General features: G+C 45.4%; 1 pseudogene; it reads right to left on the reverse strand.

Annotated features, from left to right (window-relative positions):
- Positions 1-5,945: 5,945 nt before the first annotated feature.
- On the reverse strand, positions 5,946-15,763 carry LOC144321539 (small ribosomal subunit protein uS11 pseudogene; annotated as a pseudogene).
- Positions 15,764-23,117: the final 7,354 nt, after the last annotated feature.

Consider the following 23,117-nt stretch of genomic DNA (forward strand, 5'->3'; position numbering starts at 1 on the left):
ACTAGAAATATCCCAAATGTCCACCAACAGGATAATGGACAAGCAAACAGTGGATTACCCATATCATAGATAGAATACTACTTACCAAAAAGAAGAAACAAACCACAATGCATAAGATGGGTGAAATTAGACTTTAGACTGAAAGAGATCTTGCCCAGCAGGGCTCAATTTATAGAATGTTCTAGAACAGACAAACTAAGACCTACTGAAAAAAATCAGAACAGTGTTTGCAGTGGAGGTGGAGGCAGTGGAGATTGGGGAAAAAAGTAATTTTGGTCCTATTGGTTAGCATGGGGGGCCTGGAAGTTTTGGGAGTGAAGGTATTTTTTATGATAATATATGTCTTGATGGGGATTTGGATTACACAGGTGGACGAATTTGGCAAAATCCATTGAATAGTAGACTTAAGATTTGTGTATCTGATTACATGAAAATTTACCTTAAATCTGTAAACAAATATGGAACTTTAGTTAATTATATACATGTTGAAGTATTTCTGGGTAAAGCATATTGCTGTTTGCACCTTATTTTGAAATACATCAAAAAATAAGATGGATAGACAGATGGATAGAGGGATAGATATATGATAAAGCAACTAAGGCCAAATGTTCACTTTAGTAGGTATATGGGTATTTGCTTTACAATTTTTTAAAGATGTTTAAAATTTTTAAATTTATTTTAGTGAGAGAACACACACATGAGCAGGGTGAGGAGCAACAGAGAGGGAGAAAATCTCAAGCAGACTCTGCACTGAGCATAGAGTCCAACTTGGAGCTCAGTCTTTTTTTTTTTTTTTTTTTTTAAGATTTTATTTATTTACTCATGAGAGACAGAGAGAGGCAGAGCCACAGGCAGAGGGAGAAGCAGGCTCCATTCAGGAAGCCCGACATGGGACTTGATCCCGAGTCTCCAGGATCATGCCCTGGACCAAAGGCTGCTCTAAACCGCTGAGCCACCGGGGCTGCCTAGAGCTCAGTCTTACAACCCTGTGTCATGACCTGAGCCAAAATCAAGAGTCAAACACTTAACTGATTGGCCACCCAGGCACGTTTCACTTTACAATTTAAAAATTTTTTTTGTATATTTGAAAATTTTCATAAGAGAATATTGTAGAGGGAAAATAACTAGAGCAAATTCTACTTTTTGACTACCCTGACAGACACGGTCTCCGTGTATACTGTGATTTATTCAAGGATGCTTCTGTTGATTGACATTGACATAGACATTGTTCACTGTTACTAGCAAGGCTGCCATTATTTGGGTCTCATTGTGCACATGTGAGAGTATATTCTTCAGACAAACACCTAGAAGTGGCTTTGCTGGGTGAAGGGGTCTCCAACACTTTGTAGGGGACAGGGAAACCAGGTCCAGAGAGGGAGATAGTTTATTCAGGCTCACAAAGAAAGCCCACCGTGGAGCTAGACTTGGGCTCCTGCCCTGCTCCCATGTTCTTGCTACAAAGGTAGAGTCCTTTCCTTGCTTCTTGGCCTTTAGTCAATGCCCATCTCTGCCTTTAGGGAGACAGGGATAGGGCTTTGCCTTCTAAGAGTTTAGAGTTAGGTCAGGTGACAGGATCCTTAGAAGAAAGCGATCAGCAAGGGGAAGGCCCAGAGAAGGTGGCTGTTGTCACCCTCAACCTCTCCAGGGCTTCTACCCCAACTCAGAGGTGCAGCAGAAGCAGATGGGTAGAAAGGAGGTTGCACCTCTCCTAACACACACATCCTACCCAGTGACCACCAACAGTAGTCTTCAGTAACTGGGCTCATGGAGGCATACTGCCATTTTAAACAGGAATCTGTGACTCAGATCTGGAAGGACCATCTGCTACTCAGGAACAAGGCACTCAGAGAATGTCTCTCTGCAGACTTCTGGGCTACCAGAGGGGCAGCAGATGTAAAGGTAGCCAGAGTCAGGCAGGCTGAGTCTCCCTACTCCTCTTAGCAGTGTCTTTGCAATTCTCAAAGGAAAAGAAAGGAGAGGAGACCAGAGGCAAAGAGGCCCCCTAAGGTGTATGAGTACCCTGGGGGAGTGAGACCTAAGGGGTAGGGGAAGACAGGAGGGCAGATCCCTTGCCATGAAGAAGGTAAAAGTAACAGGGAGCTATTTAGACATGCAGAGGAAGGAAGGGAGGGCAAAGTGCCCCCAGGATCCTCATCTGGACACCTGAGTACATGGCAGTGCTGTTTACTACTCAGGAACCAATGTTTGGGGTGGAGAGCAATGATGGACTCCTTTTTTAGATATAGTGTTAAAAGGAGTTCTTGTTGACCAGGATAATTTTTTTTGATGCAGAAAAATAACAGATTTTAAAACTTAAGCCTCTAAGTTTAATTTCAAACTGTATTGTCCTCATTATAAATCCATATTCCCTTAAAAAGTCTCATTTACAATTTATTTTATTGGATTCCTTTAAACTTTTAAAGTATGTTTATAAATTTGATGCATCCTTTTTCTCAGAGCACTTTGTATGCCTGATCTAACGAGAAAAACCTTTCCAAACACCTAAATTACTCTTGTAAATTTAATAAATCAAAATCCTCACTATGGTGAATCTCAGCTTCTCATAAACATTCCAAAACTGTTTACAAAACTAATCAAATTCTCTTACAACTTTTAATTTAAAATCACAAGTCTAAAATCAATTACTCAATTACATATTTAGAGTGTAATCTTAGATATGCCAAATTCCCTTAACAAATCACAAACTCGACAAATACCAAATATGTACAGATCATTCCTAAATTTAAATAAAAATGTATTAATATTATGAGTTTAATGGACTTCATTATTTCTATATTTAATTTATACCTTCCAGAGTCTAAAAAGACTCCTTTCACAAAGGGGACTGCTTTCTTATCCCCCCCAAAATCGAGGTCTCCACTCCAAGAATATTTATTTCAGTTGAGCTGAGGTTTCTGGCCCCTTGTTCAAGGCCATGCTCTAGTTGCCACCTTGGAGGGAAGTCACTGCTTGTTGTCCAGAGGTTGTGGCTGGCGCTAGAGACTTAGAAACATAATCATCCTGGGTGATACCTCTCATGTACTTTTTAATGTGACACCAGGGGACTTCAAGTCCATAGTGTTCAAATGGGAATTGTACTCATAACCCAGTCCCTTAGGTGCATGTTTTACCATTACCTAAATTATTTATCTGATTTGAGTCTGCAATGCACACACACACACACCAACCGTGTTGCATCTACTTTCTTCACTTTATTCAACACCTAATTGAATTCTCTATTTTTTCCCTATTTTTCCTTTCTGACAGGGATAGCACTTGCAATAAAATTTGAAATAATGCTCAATTAGATTCTGTGTGACTCCATGCCATTGCCTGGCTCTATGTATGGTCAGTAAACTAATTTTTATGGCATTGAAAAGAAGGTGGGACAAGCTAATGGAGATATAGCAGTGGCCATGGAGGTTTCTTTAAGAGAACTTTTGGGGAGGGCACAAGGAAGTGTGGCTGACAGTCTCCATTGCCCTACCTTTGAATCCATCATGGCAATCATTGCTGAGGCCACACTTCCCTTCCCTAGGGCTGTTTTTAGCATAGATCGAACACAGCTGGGATACTGGTGTTGGCCCCTTTCTTCCCATCATGGGACACCTCTTGTCTTTGCTTGGGAACTCCCCAAGGTGCTGGCCAAGACCTTCTCAGAACTTCACTGGAGTCTGACACTCTTCCTGGCAATCTTCCTTCCCTCTCTCCTATAGGTGGCAGACCTGGGTCATTGTCTGAAGTCTCTGCTTATTTTCTACTCCATCCCCCTTTGTCCTTCTCAGGTGTTTCTTCTAATAATTCCCTTGTACATGGAACCCTTCATTGGTATCTACTTCTTAGAGGACTTGAACTAACAGAGGTAGGATATGAGAAAGCAGATAGTAAGATGATGGGATTTGGAGCCTAGCTCACTCACTGGCTGACTGTGTCAAGGAGGACCCATCTCAAGTGGCATTTGGGGCTCTGATAGTCCTTGGCACAAGGTGATTACCCAGCTGCTGAAGATTTCACAAGGGTGACTTAGGGATCTGCATAGAGATAATAAGAACCTGAGGACAGTTAACAAACAGTTAAAGGTTAAGTGCGAGAGCCAGTAATTTGTAAATTACAAAGAAATTCTTATCTTTGCAATGAAAGCAGTTAGGACTTGATAGAGTTGTGGAGGGCCATAGATGTTTAAATCCTCAGCCAAGGTTGGTCTGTTGTGCTAAAGCTTCCTGGCTAGGAAAACCTCAAACTTTGAAACAAGAGTGGAAACTTCTGGGTAGTATCCTCAAGAATTTTTACTGTTGACATACCTGAACTGCTAGAGCTTACAGAGGTGGCCAACTACTCTATAGTAGGAGCTAGCTCTTCTTCCTTTCAGGAAACCTATTACTCTATGCCTTCTGGCCTCAAGGGAATAAGAACCCTGTCCACAGGAGCTATCCCCTCTTCTTCAGTTGACTGTCATGTTGATAACTAGGGTTAAATCCCGGCATAACTTGTTTTGGGACATGGTGAGTCCCAAGGACAAGGTAGAAAAATTAGCTAGCACAATGCAGAGGAAGCCAGGGGAGTAGCCCTGGGATTGGATTTTGAAGGTACTTGACAAGTACCTCAAAATCTCAGCTGGAACATGAGACCAAACAGGGGAATTTATTGACTTGGGGGCATTTTTTCAGGACACTAAGATTTCACATGCTGGCAAGGACTCCAAGGTTTGAGACAAAATCACTGTTGGGACAGGTCTTAAAAGCTTGGTGATAGGGGCACCTGGGTGACACAGCCAGTTGTGCTAAACTCTTGGTTTTAGCTCATGTCATGATCTCAGGGTCATGATTTCAAGGTCATGAGCTCAAACCCCACATCTGACTCTGTGCTCAGCATGAAATCTGCTTAAGACACTGTCTCCTCTCCCTCTGCCCCTCCTCCCTCACTCTCTCATTCTCTCTCTCTTTCTCTCAAATAAATAAAATCTTTTTTTAAAAAAATGCCTGGCAATAGGGATGGCCACTCTGAGCAAGGTGGAAATCCTGAGCTGTCCTGGGAGATGATAGAGGAGGGATAGAAGGGCTCAGGGAGGTGGACATACTAGAATGGGTATCTCATGTTAGGCCAGAAGACCCACCAGGGGATTACATTCCATGGGAGCCCCAAGGATTGCCATTCACCAAACCATTACCTTTGTGCTGATAAGCAGATTGGTGGCTCTTGTGTGCCAGCCAGAGTTGATAGTAGGAAAGGTGGTCACAGGCTAGGTTTGTAGACAGCCATGGGGAGTATGGACCCTGAAGTAACAGAGGCCAGGTGGCAGTGCTATCCCCCCAACACCCCACCACAGGAAGAGGAGCCCCAATATGAAAACAATCAGCCAAGTTGAAGAAATAGTTAAATGGGATTTAACCTCTGTAAGTTGTGGAGATATTAATAGAGCAGTGCATCTCTTATGGACTTTTTGTTTGTTTTCTCCCCAAATTCATATGTTGAAACCTGAACTCCCAATGCGATGATATTAGGATGTAGGGCCTGTGGGAGTAATGAGATTTAGATAAGGTCAAGAGGGTGAGGCCTCCATGTTAGGCTCTGTGTCTTCATAAGAAGAGGAAGGGAGTAGAGCAGCCTCCCATTCCCATCTCCTGCCGCCAACTGTATGACAATACAATAAGAACACAGCTATCTGTAAGATAGGAAGAGGGCTCTCATCAGGAACCAAACCAGCTGGCATTTTGATCTTGGACTTTCCACCCCAGAACTGTGAGAAACAAATGTCTATTGTTTAAGCCACCTCGTCTACAACATCTTCTTATAGCAGCCTGAGCTAAGTCGACATTCCTAGGGGCCAACCAGGGCACTGCTTGAAATCTACAATCAGAAGACAAGAATAGAGGAGCAGAAGGCTGAGAATGGATGACTGCTCCATAAAAAGGCATGTATATTCTCTCTCTCTTTTTTTAGCTTACACAAAGGCAATTTATTAACAGAAAATAGTTTGAAGAATCCTGTTCACAGACGGCAACCACGGTGACCCCCCTTTCTGCGGGTGCTATTGGAGGGGATGGGTGTGACATCCTCAATCCACCCAATCTTCATTCCTGAGCAGGCAAGGGATCTGAAGGCTGATGAGCCCCAGGTTCAGGGGTCTTGGTTCTATTTCCTCCTGTGGCCCAGAGTTTGATGTGGAGAGCAGTGATGCTCAGCTCCTTGTACCTCTGGGCTACATCTTGGGCAGCCAACATGGCAGCGTAGGGAGAGGACTCATCTTGGTCAGCCTTTATGTTCATCCCACCAGTCACACAGCAGATGGTTTCCTTGCCAGAAAGATCAGTGACATGGACAAAAGTGTCATTGAAGGATGCAAATATGTGGCAGACACCAAACACATTTTCTCCTTTAGCTACTTGAGGTCCAAGACTGATGACTTGTTCTTCTTTCTTTTCCTTCCCCGTATGAGGTGCTATTTCTGTGCAAATTCTTCCTATATTCTCAGTTCATAGATCTGAACCAATTTTCATACCTGGAACCCATTGACAGAAGAAGAGGAATGATCCCAAAACACCAACAAGTTTATAGGGTGATGAGTTCCCCATTCCTCTTCCAAGAGCTCTAAGCACATTTACTGAGGTGATTGTTTACTGGTCAGCAGGACACAGTCTCTGTCATGGTTACTCGAGTCTGTGATTATAGTGCAGAATCAGCTGTAAAGAATATGTAAACACGAGTGTGGCTGTGTTCCAAGAATACTTTATGGACACTGAAAATCAAATTTTATATCATTTTCATGTCACAAAATATTCTGATTTTTTCCCTAACCATTTAAAAATATAAAAACCATTTTTACCTTGCAGGCAATACAAAAATGAGCAATGAGCTGGATTTGAATCACAACCCTTAATTTGGTGATTCTTAATCTAGTGTGTTGACATTTGTTAACTTAACATTTTTGAGAATCACTGACTAACTATACTTCCCTTGTCTATGCTGCTCAGGTTCATTCTTGTTTGAGGACAAAAGCCTTTTCTTATGTGTTTTTCCCACCCACCCCCAATCTTGTTTTTGAGCTTTCAAGAAATCTGGAACCAGTTAACTTTATAAACTCTCTACCAAAGTATGACCTAATTTTACTTTATTACGTGGAGCAGTTTTCTTTCCATTCATCCATCACAACCTTTACCACCGTCCCCCACTCCCCAAAAACAAGCTCTGGGTTTTGCCTTTAGATAACAAGGATCTGATAGTGTGTTTTCCCAAACAAAGCAATCATCCACTAAGGTGAATTTAGCTTTCATCTCTAAATTGCAATCATGCTGGCAAGCATTTAATCCCTACCACACATGGCCAACTTGAGCCTCACCACAATTCTATGTGGATGGAGAATAACAAACTGGAGATTTTGTGAAATTGCCTGGAGACTCTAGCATCACGCCAAACATTTCAATAGATGGAAAAAGCGGAAGCATAAAACAAGAGTGGCTATTATTGTCTTCCCTGTTATTATCCTGTCCATAGAAAATGATTCAACCAGCCCCGAGGGCTGCACACTCAATTGTCTTCAGAGGCCAGATTGGTCCCAAAAGAGACTAGGTATAGGAAAATAGGGAATGTTGGGGATGAGGCCAAACTAAACATGTACTTCTCATTTCAACACCTTCAAAGTAAAAACATAACCTTGAATAGTAGTATGATCATGAAATAAAACACATTCATGGAAAAGATGTAACTCTTAGGCCATCAGCTTGCAACCTCTGCATCCATGTTTATCATTTATCTAGCTCATTCTTGCACAAGGCTACAAAGAGCAATATCCTGAAAAGCACCCCCTTGTACTCCCTGAATCCAATCCTTTCACTGTAAAGAGCAGCAAACTGAAGCTCATGTCAGGGAAAGGACTTGTCCAAAGCCATACAACCAAGCTGCTATAGCAGAACTGGGATTCAAATACAGTTCATCCTAAGTCCCAAGCCATTGCTCCCTCCTTCCTTGTATCCATCTAAAGAGTCCAAAACAAGACGATGCTAAGGCTGGCAGAGTGAAGCCTGTAGCTGTTCATTCTGGCTGTATCACTTAATTAATTCACCCACCAATTGGCTGAGCAAATGAAAAAAATGAGTCAGCTGGCATTATGAGTAAGCGGCTCCAGCTGTCTCCCGCCGGCCAGCGCTGCCCTATATTTGAAGGTCAGACATCAGAGGCCCAGCTCTCTATGTGGAATTTAACCACCGGGGCCCACGTGATTCAGGAAGGGGAATTGATACTCACAGAATCTGGGTCCCAGGTGATCAGAGCCATGTAGCCACCTCCCTACCCTCCTACATAGAGCTCAGATGATTTAAATATCACAGCCACAGGAGCCAGACACACTTTTCAATGTCACCCCAATTAGGGGGCTTGCAAGGTTGGATGGGCCCTTAAGGGAAGCACCAGGGACACCTGCTAGATGAGAGAATGAGAGCTCCACAGTCACTAAGACTCAGCACCCAAATATTCTCCTAAGGAAAATGGGAAACTTTGGAGTCCAGCTGTGCTATGGGATCCTAAGCAAATTCTGGCACTTCTGTTGGCTGCTGCTGTTAAATGGACTGTTAGGATCCTTGCTGTGCATATTGGACCATGTTCTCATGTGGAACAGGAGCCATAGTGAAGGTGAAAATATCAGATGAATAAGAAAGCAGTGAAGAATTTTGACTGTTACTATGAACGGCCCATAAGGTGGCAGTTGAGTGGAAAGGACTAGTAGAAATCTTTTCTGAGGAGTAAACTGGTGGTTGCTATTATTGCCATCTAAAGGGCTCTATTCCAGGAGAGGGGAACAGTTGTGCCTTGTGGGGCCCCAGAGGCAGACTGAGGAAGCTGAGCAGCAAGCAGTTTGGGGAAAAATAGGAGGAAGACTTTCGTAACAGAGCTATGCGAAGACAGGAGTGGCCAGCACAAGATGCAATGAACTCTCCATGGCTGCGTGGATCCAATTAAGGCTGGCTGAGCATTTGCTGTGAGAGCACCAAGGCATCTGATAGGAGGAGGTGTACAGTGAATCACCTATTGGGTCTCTTCCAGGCCTCATGCTCTGAATTTCAGATTTGGTGAGAGGTACTTGGGGATGGGGAGTAGTGGGAGGCAGTAAAGGAAAGGAAGTTAAACTAGGAATCAGGAGCTCTGTGTCCAGGCCAGGCTCTTGTCCAACTTGTTGGACTCCCCCTTGCCCTCTGTCCAGGGGGTTCTGTAGCCTAAGAGGAATGGCTTTGCCAAGTCAGTGCATCTGGGACTCTTTACCAGTTGCAGATACCTTTTCAGGTGGCCTCTGATATGGAAGGCCACACTTAAGACTGGGACAGGTTGTTTGCTTCTTCTCTCCTGGGGACCTTGGTAGTCCCTTCTTGCTGTGTTGGTTGGAAGAGCACCATTTGGAAGCCATGACTTAGAGACCAAAAGCTCTTCAGCTCTGGCAGTCCATGAGTTTTCCATAGGATTAGGATTGGGTTTCAGGATCACCTGGGAAGACAGAGCCCCATCTTCACAGACTGTCAGTTTTGTCACCTAGCTGCAGCCCTCTCACAGCCCTATCCCCAGTTCCTCCCCAGTGTCCATCTCCACTGCCCTGAAAACCAAAGGTGGGAGTGTGGATTTGCACAGGAAGTGACTTGATTAGCACCCTGGCTCTGTCAGAGTTGTAGGATAAAAGGAGAGTGTCAGAATTATGATAACATGTCCATGTCCCTGGGGAAATCAGTCTGTTTTGATATCCTGGGCTTGCAATTAGTCTGTGGGGAACCAAAACCCTGTGATTCCTGCCTTGTTTTAACAGTCCTGGAGTGCAACAGCATAGACAGCAGCCCTAACTTGGAGGTGGGGAGTGAGAGATGCAAATGAAGCTTGATAATGTAAGGTCAGTCCCTTCCAGTGCAAAGCACACTTCAATTCCCAATTTATAACTCCCCGCTTCATAGGTGATCTTTGGGGAATTGAAGACAATTAATCACCCCAGATCATCTATGAATCTCAACTTACCTGTTAGCATATGCATTTTCCCCTCTGTGAGCTCCTTGAATACAGGGATGGTGTAGTCTCTGAGGTAGAGGCTGGAGGGGCTCCACCCAGTGCCCCTCAGAGGCCCTTTACCAGTCTGTACATTGCCCTCCTCCCCTGAATCCTGTGTTCTTTTGTTTCTAGTGGCCTACACCTGTGACTCCCGTTCTATGGCCCCAGGCTACCAGGAAACTCTTCCCCAAAGAGCAGACAGACTGAAGTGTCTGGGAATTTAGCTTTCCTGTAGCTAATGACTGGCAGGTGCCCAGCTCCCTGGTCTTGGGACAGGACAACCCAGAGGCGTGACTTACACTCCAGAGCACCCAGTTGGATCAGGTCAAAGCTACTCTGTGTGGCACAGAAATCAGCCTCCATGCCCCAGTACGCTGCTGACATTAACCCTTCCTGTAGAAATTCTGGAGTTGCCACTATCAAGGTCCACTACCATGGATGGTTTCCGGGAAGTGGTGGCTTAATGGGTAGGCCTAGTGAGATGAGGTGATGAGGCATGTGTGAAGGGAGTGGGACTCACAAAGGCACAGGGTGGGGAAGAGGGGGCTGAGTGGTGGGGCTTACCTTGGGGGCAGTGAGAAGACAGAGAAAGGCAGGAGAAGAGGGGTGGAGAAGGCTAAAGACTTCAATTGTCAGGGTAAAATGTTTTAGATTTATATTCTAAGGCAGTTTTTTGCCCTACATTCCTTAGTGTCCAAATCCTTTAGAAAAAAGAACATCTTACATCAATCCCTTGTTATAAAACAGATAATAATGGCTAAGAGTGGCTAGTTTCCAAGTGCCTTACATGGATTGATTCCCTAAGTTCTCACAATATCCCTACTGGGCAGGCAGTATTGTCATACCTGGTTTACTTTGGTTAGAGGGTCAGGTGGGCTTTGAAACAGGCATCCCAGTGTCAGAGCCTTCTGTGCTCAAGCACTGTGCTATGTTCCATTCACCATCTTTGTTTGGAGTGGGGTTGGGGGCTGGTGCTCTGCTTTCTCAGTCTCCCCATTCCCTGACGGTAGACCACCAGGCTCCCCCATGTGACATGGTGGCTCCAGGGAGAAGGATTTTAAACTGCAACTATTATTTATAATAGTTTATAATTTATAGTCCTAGGTGTTCTAATCCACCCCAGGATTTGAAGGAGGGAACTTAGTTACAGATTAGCACTGCATGGAGAAGGATGGATGGTAGAGGGAGGAAGGGGGTCCCACTAAGAGAGAAGAGGGTGGACCAGGTGAAGGCAGGAGGCAGAGCTGGGCCTCTTTATAGCTGGAGGTCAGGGGATCCCCCTTCTATGCCCAGCCCTGCTGCTGACTCTGCTGTCCTGAGTGAACAAACCTCTGTTCCTCTCTGGGGTCTGTTTCTCAATTGTATCACCATAGGGTTGGACTAGGTTAGTGGTTTCCAACTGTTTCAGCAGTAATATTCAAACACATTTGTCAGTGGAAGTCCATTACCTAAAACCGACAAGAGTGACATTATTATAAATTTATGTTTCATTTCTAATGTATAAGCACTACTTATTATAAAGTCAACCAATGAGAATAATGAGGCTATTTTAGTAACCCAAATAATTTGAAATCAGGCATTATAAATAATAGTTGCAATCCAGTATCCGTATCAATATCCAATTTATTTCAGTATTTAGATTTGGTTTCACTGTATTATTAAAATCCTGTTCCACCCTGAATAGTAGTTGCAAATGGTAACAGATTTTCAAAACACTTTACCTTCCAATCTCAGAACATTCTCCAATTAAATTGATCCAGAAACTTCAAGAGGACTAATAGGCAATTATTTTGTTTCAGGGTTGAATTATTAATAATACCTAAGTCCTGCTCTCATTCCTTAAACAGTATTAAATTTGGAGACAGATGATGAATAGTTTTCTTCGTTTAAATATTCATTGTAAAAAAAAAAATAAATAAATATTCATTGTTTGGTAGAAAAATACTTTTCAAATGCAGTTTGAAGGGTGTCCAGGGTTGTCGTTTAAGGAAAACCTCACGTGTCAATGCCCGTCTCTGACAGCTCTTCACTCACAATTTCCAAGCAGTCAAATTTATCTTGTTTTGCATGTCAAATCCAAGCTTCTCCAAAACATATTATCTAGAATGGTAAGCAGAGTAACCATGGGACCATACTGAGCTCGTTATCAGATCAAACAAGAAGTGCCTAAACTTCCACTCAGCAATAGTCCCCACAGGATAGTTTCCGACTTCCGGCACTTTTGCCCACTCCCCTGTTACTCTGCAGCCCATCTTCGATGCCCAGAACAGCCTCTAACAGTGCTAGACATTTAATTGGGCGCTATACGTGAATCACCTAGGACGACAGGACACAGGGACTCACCCAATGAGGGCAGTACAGCGAGGCAGGTAAGCGACCTTCCCAAGCAATGGGGCATCTGCTTTGAATCCACATGGGAGCCCAGGCTCACCATGGAAGCTTCATCCTGGGGGTAATATAGAATCTCACTGTGCAGCATGTTGGCTAGCCCCCATGAACTAAAATTTGAAAGCATGCACTACATTTTTGTTTCAAGATTTAAAATAATTTAGGATGTATATTTAGACAGTGCTTCGTGAAGTTAGTAAAGGTCTTCTTTGGATCCTTGTGGGCACTAAAAATCCCAGTTGAAAACCATAAGCCTTGGCAATCTCTCAAAGGCCCTTTCTGGGTCAACATCTGAGGGCTAGCCAGCCCTTACTGGGCACCAGCATTGTCAATAACTGATTCTGTTTTATCCTCCCATCCCCCAACCCCGGATGTTTCCAGGAGTAGAAAACCAAGCCCTCCTGGTCCTCCCCGCCCGCCCCCCCCCCCCCCCCCCCCCCCCCCCCCCCGCCGCCTGTGGGATTCCCTTCTAGGAAAGTCATTACTGCCTCTCTTGGTTGGCTGCCAGCTCTAAAGTGTCTTTTTAATTGCATCTAATTTGGCCTCATCTCATTAAATCCTTAATTTAAACCGGAGCGATCCCTCCAGCTCTGGCTGCCTAATGACAAAGGGGCCCGCACTCCCTTCCCCCTTCAGCACGGCTCCCCCGGTCAGGGCTGCTCTCATTTCCAGGTGGTCTCTCTGGGAGGCTTCTGACAAGTGGCTGTCGTCCTCACCACGCTGAGTGTGGAGCAGAGCCAAGAGGGCTTCCCAGGAGCAGTAATTACTGGTAAAGGCTCAACCCTCCACCCCGCCGGTGCCCCAGCTCACAGGCTCAAAGTCACTGCAGCAACAGCATCCAACTCTAGTGGTGCAAGAATAGGAGCATGACAAGGAGAAGACACTGAAATTAAACAATAATAAATCCATGATAATTGCAGAAGCCAGGACATCATGTTTTAGATATATTATCTCATCAGGGAAGATGTCACTGGCTTTATGCAGTAGGTAAAGAAATTCAAGCTCAAAAATGGAAAACAACAGGCCTCAGGATATAAACACCATTTTGCCTGGCCTCAACGGGAGGCCATCTTCATTTCCCCAAGTCCCACCTCATCTCTACCTGGTCTCACCCTTGGTCACTTCTCTTCAGCCACCTAGCCAGCTCCATGCTCCTCAGTTATGCTAGCACACTCCTGCCTCAGGACTTTTGCACTTGCTGTACCCGCTGTCTGGAGTGCTCTTCCTCTATGTGGTTATCTGGCTCACTGCCTCTTTTCCTCAGATATCAGCTCAAACCTCTTCTCTTCAGAGAAACTTTTCTTGACCTCCACCATCACCCCTTCTTCATTCTCTATGTTCTTATCCTCTTTTGTTTTTGTTCTTTGTTTTGTTATTGCTTGTGACACTTATGCCTAGTCTCTACTAAATTATATATTTATGTTTTGAAAATGAAGCACTGTGAAAGCAGAGAGGTTTTATGTTCTCTTTACTGCTGTATGCCTACTACCTAGAACAATGTCTGGCACATGCTAGGTCTTCAATTTGTATTTACTGCTTGAATCCATCATGGCAATGTTAACCATTTTAGGAGGATGTATACATTCTAGCACTTCTCAACTCCAATGGTTACCAGGTTGAGGTCTCCTCTTTCTCTGAATTGATTCCACCAAGGAGAGGCCAGAAGGATATTTTCCTGGGAATAATCCCCAAAACTGTAGCCTAGGGACTTTAGGGTCAGGTTTTAGGGTTGAGGTTTGCTGCATTGATATGGACCTTGGGAAGCTGGTTGCTATAGAAACACCTATTGCTTCCTAGAGGCTTGCCACAGAGTAAGCTTCAAGGCTGCTCTGAGCTCTCTGCACTGCTGGGATCTGAGATAGAGGCACCAGGGCTGAATTAGAATAGATGAGCCTCTAATTTAGTTCATCCTGGGCAAATGCCCTCACCCCTCTGAGCCTTGGTTTCATCATCTGTAAGATGGGGCTCATCACACACACTTCACAGGACTATAGGGAGGAATAAGTGAGACGATGGGTGTAAAGGGTGGCACCCATTTCAACAAATTCCAGCCTCATTCCTGGTTTTATAAAACTTCAAGAAAGGGGTGGCCCTGGTGGCGCAGCGGTTTAGCGTTGCCTGTAGCCCAGGGCGTGATCCTGGAGACCCTGGATCGAGTCCCACGTCAGGCTCTCTGTATGGTGCCTGCTTCTCTCTCTGCCTGTGTCTCTGCCTCTCTCTCTCTGTCTCTATGAATAAATAAATAAAATCTTTAAAAAAAAACTTCAAGAAAACTGGAAACTGATTTTATAAAATTCAATATTTCCTTTGAATGTAAACCTGCCAAGGACTGTGAAGGTCTGAGATTTCCCCTACTTGAAAGCTAGCAAACCAGCCTGCTACAGTTACATGGAGGGTGACAAAAGATATGGGACTCCTGGGTCAGAGACAAAAAACTTTATTGTCCATGGTGTAGCAAGCATCATGAGCTTCATGGTCACGTCAGTTCCCTTACTCCCTAAATCCCACAGGGGAAGCAGAGCAGCCTCTAAAGGGGCCACTAAAGGTGTGGTACATCAATTCTGTTTTTTTTTTTCTTATTATTAGTGAAGTAAAACATCCTATTAGAAAACATTCATTAGAAATCTGTTACCAAAGATTTAGTGAATTTCCTTCTAGTCATTTTCATAGAGACACCCAATCACCTAAGCCAGAGCCTGGGGTGGCTTATCCTTTTGTTATCCCTCATAGCCTGTATTTCTTTCAAAAACCTGAATAAAGGGCTCCTGGGTGGTGCAGTCAGTTAAGTGTCTGATTGTTGGTTTCAGCTCAGGTCATGATATCAGGGTCGTGAGATCAAACCCTGGGTCAGGCTCTGCACTGAGTCAGCTTAGGTTTCTCTCTCCATCTCCCTCTCCCTCTGCCTCCCCACCTCACAGCCCATGCATGCTCTCTCTCTCTCAAGTAAATAAATGAATCTAAAAAACCCCACAAAACCTAAATCAGTAAGACAAATCATGTTATTTCACTTTTTCTAACTCACACTCACAGCTTCCACCTCTTCCCTACCTCTGCCAAGATGCCGGGACATTCAGACTCAGGCACTTCAGAAAATGCGGAGCACCTCACCTTCCCTAGGCCCCCAAATTGCAGGGAGAAGGGGATAATGGCCCCTAACCCAGCCTGTCTGTCGCTGCTGCCCTGCTGGCCTGGATGTGTTCACCGCCAGCTGCCCTGTGGTCTCTGAACCTGGGTATTGTGCGGACAGAGTCCAGCCTCCTTGTGGGCACTTAGCCATCGCCTCCAAGGACTGCCATCTCCCTTGGCATTTTGGAAAAGTGGGTCTGTGCCCCAACTTCTCACGGCTCTGCTGGGGCATCTCCGCTCTCACAGCTGGCTCCTCTCTCCCTGCCTCCCTGTGTGAATCCCTCTAGCAACTCAGAGTTTTGGAAAACAAAGGCCAGGTGGGAACTGATGCCTGCAAGCAGCTCTTCCAGAGTCAATGGAGAGTAAAGGCCAGGTTTCTTCTTGGAAACAGGAGGGAAAAGACAGAAGAAACACAGGCAAATATCTAAATGCATTATCTGCTAGAAATGTGCACATACAATTAAAAAAAAAACCCAAAACCACAAGCTTCTGCCTCATTCCTTTGACAATGCGGAGTGAATGCCCTTCCTTCCTGCAGGTGGATGAACACTCAGAAAATCCTCATCTTTCCTTGATCCTCCAGCGTAGCAGAGCAGGGATGGGGCTCTCCCTCCTCTACAGGCTGATGAAGAGGCAGGTAATGAGGCTCTGGGCTTCGCCTTCACACTTATTCCTGATAATTGAGCACCACTTTCAAGAGCAGGTGGGTCCTGAAGCAGTAATTGGCAGGAGGCAGGGCCAGTCCCCCAGGGGTTGGAAAGGTGTTAATTGCTCTTCCCCTTCCCCAGGTGGATCCCTACTAAGGGGAGAACTTTAAGCCCAAGTGATGTCCAAGAGACGCCCCAGGGATGCGGAGGGCAAAGGTTTAATGCTTCCCTTGGTACTGTAAGAGGAGTAAGATTGACAGGAATTCTGAAGAACTTGCCGAGGTCCCTAGCTGAAGAGTGAGAGAGCTGAGACATAGAAGCCAGGACTGTGAGACTCCCTAGCTTGTGGCTTGACCACCCTACTGTCCTGTTTCTTGCAGAATGGATTGAAGGGAGGGAATGCGCTCAGGTGACTCCCAAGTCCTTTCCAGGTGAGCTCTGCAAGTCTGCCAGCCTGAGGAACCAGAGCAGGATTCCGGGCTGAGTCCCTTTCACTGAAGGCTTCCTTAGAGGAAGTGTTTGTTCAGGGCATTGTTCTCTCTTAATAACACTCCACACCCAACACATTTTATTCATTGGAAATTACCTTCGGTCCAACATTTTATCAGCCTGACCCACAGAGTAATTGGAAACAGGAGGATTTCCCTCTAACAATCAGTGCTAGAGAGAATAAATTATGCCCCCCATCAGAGGGCGCGGCGGCCTGGGTCTGCAGCATGTGGAAATGCCCAGGCAACGTTCCAGTGGCAGCTGAGCATCTATCGGTGTTCCGTTCTGTGGGGGGAGCAGCTGCCAGGTCCGGAGAGGGATAGCGGACCCCGCCTCAGTCACCACAGGCATATGTGTGTGCAGCTCGCAGCACCCCAAGACTGAAGAAAGCACTTAGAGACAAGAGGCCTCTCTTAGGGGCTTGGGTCTGCTCTCTACCCTCACCCCAGCCAGAGCCCTGGGGGTGGTGTATGCCTCACATTCCCTTCCCAGTCAGTGCTAGGTGCCAGCATCACACCTGTGGCCTCTGAGAATTCTGACCCCACCAATATCTTACTTAGGTCATTACCTCAGAATCTCCATAGCAGCCTCCACCCTGAAGTCCCTGACCTTAGTTTACCTCCTCCTATCATACTCCCTTTGTAGCCAGAATAATCTTCATGAAATTCAAGTCTGACCTGACTGCCCCTTGTCTAAAGCTCTTTTGTGGGTCCCCATACAGAAGTGTGCATACAAGGCCTTCCCGTGCTGGCCTCTGCCTCTCTCTCCTGCCTCACTGCTCATTTCTACCCACTGTGTTCTCCAAACATACCACACCATCTCCCGCCCAAGCCTTTGCTGCTCTTGTTCCTATTGCCTAGAACATTCCTCCTACTCCAGAAGCCCAAATCCTACTTACGTGTCAAGGACCTCTACTAATAGTACTTTCAAACTTTCTTGGGAAGGCTGACTCCTTGTCTTTTTATTCCAGCTTTGGGACTTTTTATTCCAGCTTTGGGACTTCTATGTCTGTAGTAAGTAGAATAAACCTGAAACCTTTGAATATATTACCTTATGGCAAAAGGAACTTTACAGGTGTGATTAAGGATTTTGAGATGGAGAGAATGGCCTGGATTATTTCAGGTGGGTCCAGTTACTCATACAGGTCCTTACAAGAAGGAGACAGGAGTGTGAGAGGCAGAAAAGGTATGTGACAATGGATGCAGAGGTCAAGTAATGGTAGGGCAAGGAAGGCAGGCAGCCCCTAGGAGCTGGAAAAAGGCAAATAATTGAATTCTCTGTCACAGTCTCCAAAATGGACCACAGTCCTCCTGAGTTCCTTGATTTTAGCCTAATGAGACTCAAATTAGACTTTTGACCTCCAGCACCAAGGTAATATATGTGTGTTGCTTTAAGTCACTAAGTTTGTGGTATCTTGTTACAGCAGCCATTGAAAACTAATACAACATCATATTGGAGGTGGTTGTTCATGTGGCTCAGTCCCTGAAGACAAAGGACACAGGCTGGGGTTGGTCCTCCCCTGTATCTCTAGCTCCCAATACAAGGTCTGCCACAGAGATGATGCTTCACAAACACTGGATGAGTGAATGAGACATTTCCTTTCCCTGGCACCAGCGGACCCACTGTGGATATCAGGCCTTTGAGGATTCTTGGGCTGAAACGAAATGGAATCAATTTCATTTCACACCTAGAAAGCATGGTTCCCTGTGCTATTAACCCCATCCTCTACCCTGCCACATACGAAAACATTATTATGTTGCTCCAAAGGCATCCTCCCTTGGCTATGAGATCACTTAGCCTTCCTACCCCTGGCTTACTTCTAGCAACCGCCATGTATATCAACAAGAACATTAGGCTCCCAGGTTCATGGAACATTAGGGCTTCAGGAGCCTGTGGAATCTCACTTTCCACTGTTTACAGATGGGGAGACTGGAGCTGAGAGAGGGAAGGAGCCAAGGTGGTCAAACTGTGGCACTGCGGAGTTAGGGGGAAAACCCAGGCCAGGCCTCTTCACCAGCCCCTCTCTAGAACCCATATGCTAGTATCAACATCCCTATTTTAGAGTTGAAGAAACTGAGGCACAGAAGTTAAATCACTTGTCCATGGTCAGCTGATTAGCAGTGCTGATTTGAATAGATCATTACTCCAGAGTCTCCTCTCCATCTCTGCACTATACTGACAGATGAGAAAACTGAGGCCCAGAATGGGTTCAGACAGTGGTGGCTGCAGAGAAGTCAGATTATGGCTAAAGTTCAAACCAGAGCTCTCCAAACCCACAAGGTAGGACGTGCTTGGGCTGAAAGGAGGCCTTGGTGTTTGCCTTCTTCAATTAGGCTGTTTGCTTCTCTGAGTCCAGGGGATAATTTAACTAATGGTGCTGGTTTTCTGACACTATCGATCGGTGAAGATTAAATATGTTTGTCACAGTCAAGTGAACTAATCACTTTATTGTATTTCAAATACTAATTTCATCAGATAGATGTTGGGGGGGTGACCCGAGGGAGGTGCAGGGAGACCAGCACATGCACAAATCTGGGCAGGCAACAGTGCAATCGATGCCGCCAATCTGCCTAGAGGTATCTGGGATATCAGGTTTTCTGGAGGCCTGCAGCTGTACTGCTCACACAAGAGGAATCTGCATTTTCCCCGGCCTCCTTCGTCGCTATTCCAGGCCCTTGTGAAATTTCTCAGGAGAGGCAATTTCTCAAGCATTATTGGAAAATGGTAGATGTTTCCAAATAGCTATCCTAAATCACCCCCTAGCCACTAATCCCACAGCCTCTCTGACACTGCTGGATGCAAATGCTCCCTCTCTGAGCCATTAGCCATCCCAGGAACCACCAATTCATGGCAAAACCTGAAAATGAACTAATCCGTCTTTCAGGTTTGGAAAGGCTTTGCCATTTCCATAGCTCAGCATGTTGGACAAGGAGACCCAGGGCTTATTAAATCATCCCCTGGCCATGGCGCAATTGAATAAACCTCCCTCCTTGTGAGGGAGAGTAAGTATGTACACTTGGACACACACACACACGTGCATGCATCATGCACGTGCATAGCACACAGATACAAACATGTACACACACACGTAAGCACACACACATGCCTTCATGAACATACATATAGACCCGAATTCACAGCCCTACAAGATGCATACTCATGTACATGCACATGCACATTCACGTGCACACACTCACAAACAAGATTCAGAAGTTCCCAAGGGGCAAGATGTTTTCTAAACACAAGAGACTGGTTTGTCCTCCTGCTCATAGAAGCACCTGCAATAACCTAAGTGACAGTGAAGATGAGGTCAATTTCCCTGGACACGAGCCCACCACCAAATCCATTTTCTTATTTTGGGAGATTTAATCACATCAAGCAGAGGCCATCAGTTGTAGCCACTGCAGCTAAAGTATTTGTCTTGCACACTTTTTCTGAAGCTTGATCTTGTGTGTTGATGAGTCAAGGGAAGGGGCTGATTCCCAATTTAATGTCAGGTGCTGAGGAGTGGCCCACACAGTCCTTGTGAGCACCTTCATGAATGGCCTCAATAAGAAGAGTCCTTTCCAAAGGAAAACACATGCTTCTGCCTAGAAGAGCCTTCCATAGCTGCTCACAGACCACCACAGACTGTCTGAATATTCTTCACCAGAGCACCATCACCAGAGGATGGTCCTTTTATATGGGCTGATGCTTTACATCTGTACAGCTTTTTTTTCCCCAAGATTTTATTTATTCATTTGACAGAGAGAATGGGCGTGCACAAGCAGGGGGAGCAGCAGAGGGAGAGGGAAAAGCAGGCTCCCCGCTAAGCAGAGAGCCCAATGTGGGGCTCTATCCCAGGACCCTGGTATCATGACCTGACCAACTGGTATCATGACACTTAACCAACTGAGCCACCTAGGCACCCCCTGTACAGCTTTCAACAGCAACTCTGAAGTAGGTAGACTTTGGAATTTACCACCCTTATTTTATAGATGTAAAAACTAAAGCTCAGAGAGTGGAAGAGGCTCCCTAAAGGCATCTAGACAATCATTGGTGAATCAGAACTAGAGTTTGGGTGTTTGATTCCAAGACTAGCACTTTGTAAATCTCTGGACACTCTGCCCAAGCTTTCAGAGCCTTGCAAAGCTCCGCCTTTCATCATGTCTCTGTTCTGTGACCAGTCTTCTACTCATTGCTAGATTTGCTGACTACAGTTATCTCCTTGAGCAGAAGCCCCCAAATATTAATATTGTCAGGGCTGGTATCAAAATAAAGGCTGCCTGTGGGGTTGGGTTGAGTAGGACAAGACCCATGTTCTTGCCAGGCAATCTCTATTTTTAGAAGCTTGTTTTGTGACATATAATCTGTGAGATCTGGAGCTTTCATGAAGCTCTTGTTCGAGCTCTTGGAGACACATCCTTCTTTATGAATCCTACTGGGTTAAACAAGACAGAAAAAACTAGTGGCACCTCCCCAAGGAAACATTGAAAGAACAACAACCAACAGATTTGCTGAACGTTCCGAATCTTTAAGCATTATTAAGATGGGGAGAACTGTGTGCTAACTGTGTAACCTGGTCTTCAGTTTCTTTTCATGCAATGTAACTCCAGATGTTTTACCCCCTAAAAGGATGTTTTTCTACATGACGGAGTACCCAATTTGCAAAAAATATCCTGGTACCTACCCTGAGCCAGCAAAACATCGGCAGCATGCCAACCTCCAATGCATTTGTTAAAAGCCAGACCTAGGAAATGTTCCACGTGGGTTTTGAGGCCTGACAGATTTGTAATCAGAAGACCTGAGTTCTAGCTTCTGCTCTGCCTTCGACTTGTTGAGTGAGTGGTCTGAGGCCCACAGAGCATAAGGCTGCAGGCTCTTTGAGCCAAGAAGAATCAAATCTAATAAGATCAAGTGCATCTGAACTCAGACTAGGCAGGGAGAAAACACTGCAGTAATCATGTCCAAAATCTCCTGGTCACAGTGTCAGGGAAGGAAGTATTCTCTTTCCATTGTCTTGTCTGTGCAGACTCCTGGGAGCTGCTAGCCTGTGAGGTGCCCATAGTTTTACAGGCAGGGCCTGGAGGGCACAATGAGGTCCTTGGGCAGACTGGCATTGACGTGTGAGAATGGCCACCAAGTCCCCTTCTCTGATCTCAGCCACTGGCCGTCTCTGTCACGTGTACTGCTGACCACTCAGATTTCCCAAGCCTCTGTCCTCCCTTGGCTCCCAAGACGCCATAGGATCCAGGTACCCTCTCTCTCTGGCTGTTCCTTCTGTGCAGCCTCTTTCCTCTAGCCTCTTCCTTGAAGGTTGGTGTTCTCCAGGAGCATCTCTTTTTATCAGCTAATCAATCAATGAAGTTTATCTACTCTCTGAATCATCTCACCCACTCCCATGTAATATGCCCTTGACACTCCAGCTCCAGACTTACCCACCTATCTCTCTATTTAGCATCTCCATTTGATACTCTGCAGAGATTTTTTCCCACATACTGATTCCAAGAGCAGACAGTGTCTGGCATTGGTTCAGCAGCTCCAGCATGTCAGTCATCCCATCTGCATTCTAGATAGGAAGAAAGAAGATGTGAAGAAGGGCAAAAGGGCTTTCCAAAAAGTGTTCCAATAGGCTCCACCCAACAGCTTCCACTCACATCTCTTGGACACTCTCTCGTTCAGAGTAGTAGAGTATCCTATCTACATACAGTTTCAATAGACATCCTCATTGTGGGAATAAGAGAAAGCAAAGGTATAAGAGGAGACCTCTCACCTGACTGCACCATGCTTCTCCCCACCACACCTCATCTATATCCTCATCTCTCCCAGTCCCCCCAGTGCATCCCCATGCACAGCCAAAATGATCTTTCCAACCCAAAAGAACTGGTGCCATCAGTCTTACCAGCACCTTTACCAGGTGTCTTCCCCATCCTGGATGCCCCTAGGTAAGACTCTTTGGCCTGTGGGGTAAAATTGTTGGCCTGGCCTTAGAGATCCTGGAGAATTGGTATTATCTTCAGAAACTGAAAGTTGTTTCTTTGCTGCAGTGTCCTGGTGGATTTCAGACAAGGATAGTGCTGCTATTCTTGAGGGGGAAGGGCTGATGACAGGGGATTTAAAAAACAAACACATTAGCTCTGGCCAGCCCAGATAATGAATAGAGGAGAAGGTTATCTATCTCACTGATTTATATTGTTACGGTTTCTTCCATAGACCAAAGTGGGAGCGTCTTTACGTCTCCCACCCTCCACATTTGCTGCAGCAAGGGAATCACATTTTTCATGAACCATGGGAATTACTGAACAGCAGTGGTTTTATTTGTTAAGGATTGAACTTGGCCATTTCTTCTACCAGGGGCTGAGTCCTGCTGTTATGCACAACTTCTCATCCAGAGAGACACCATGGAGAATAAATCAGGACCAGAACTTAGTGTGACATCTGCAGTCTGGCAGGGCCCTGGGGCTTGGGGGC

The sequence above is a fragment of the Canis aureus genome, chromosome 10 (assembly GCF_053574225.1).
Source record: "Canis aureus isolate CA01 chromosome 10, VMU_Caureus_v.1.0, whole genome shotgun sequence".
Taxonomy (NCBI): Eukaryota; Metazoa; Chordata; class Mammalia; order Carnivora; family Canidae; genus Canis; species Canis aureus.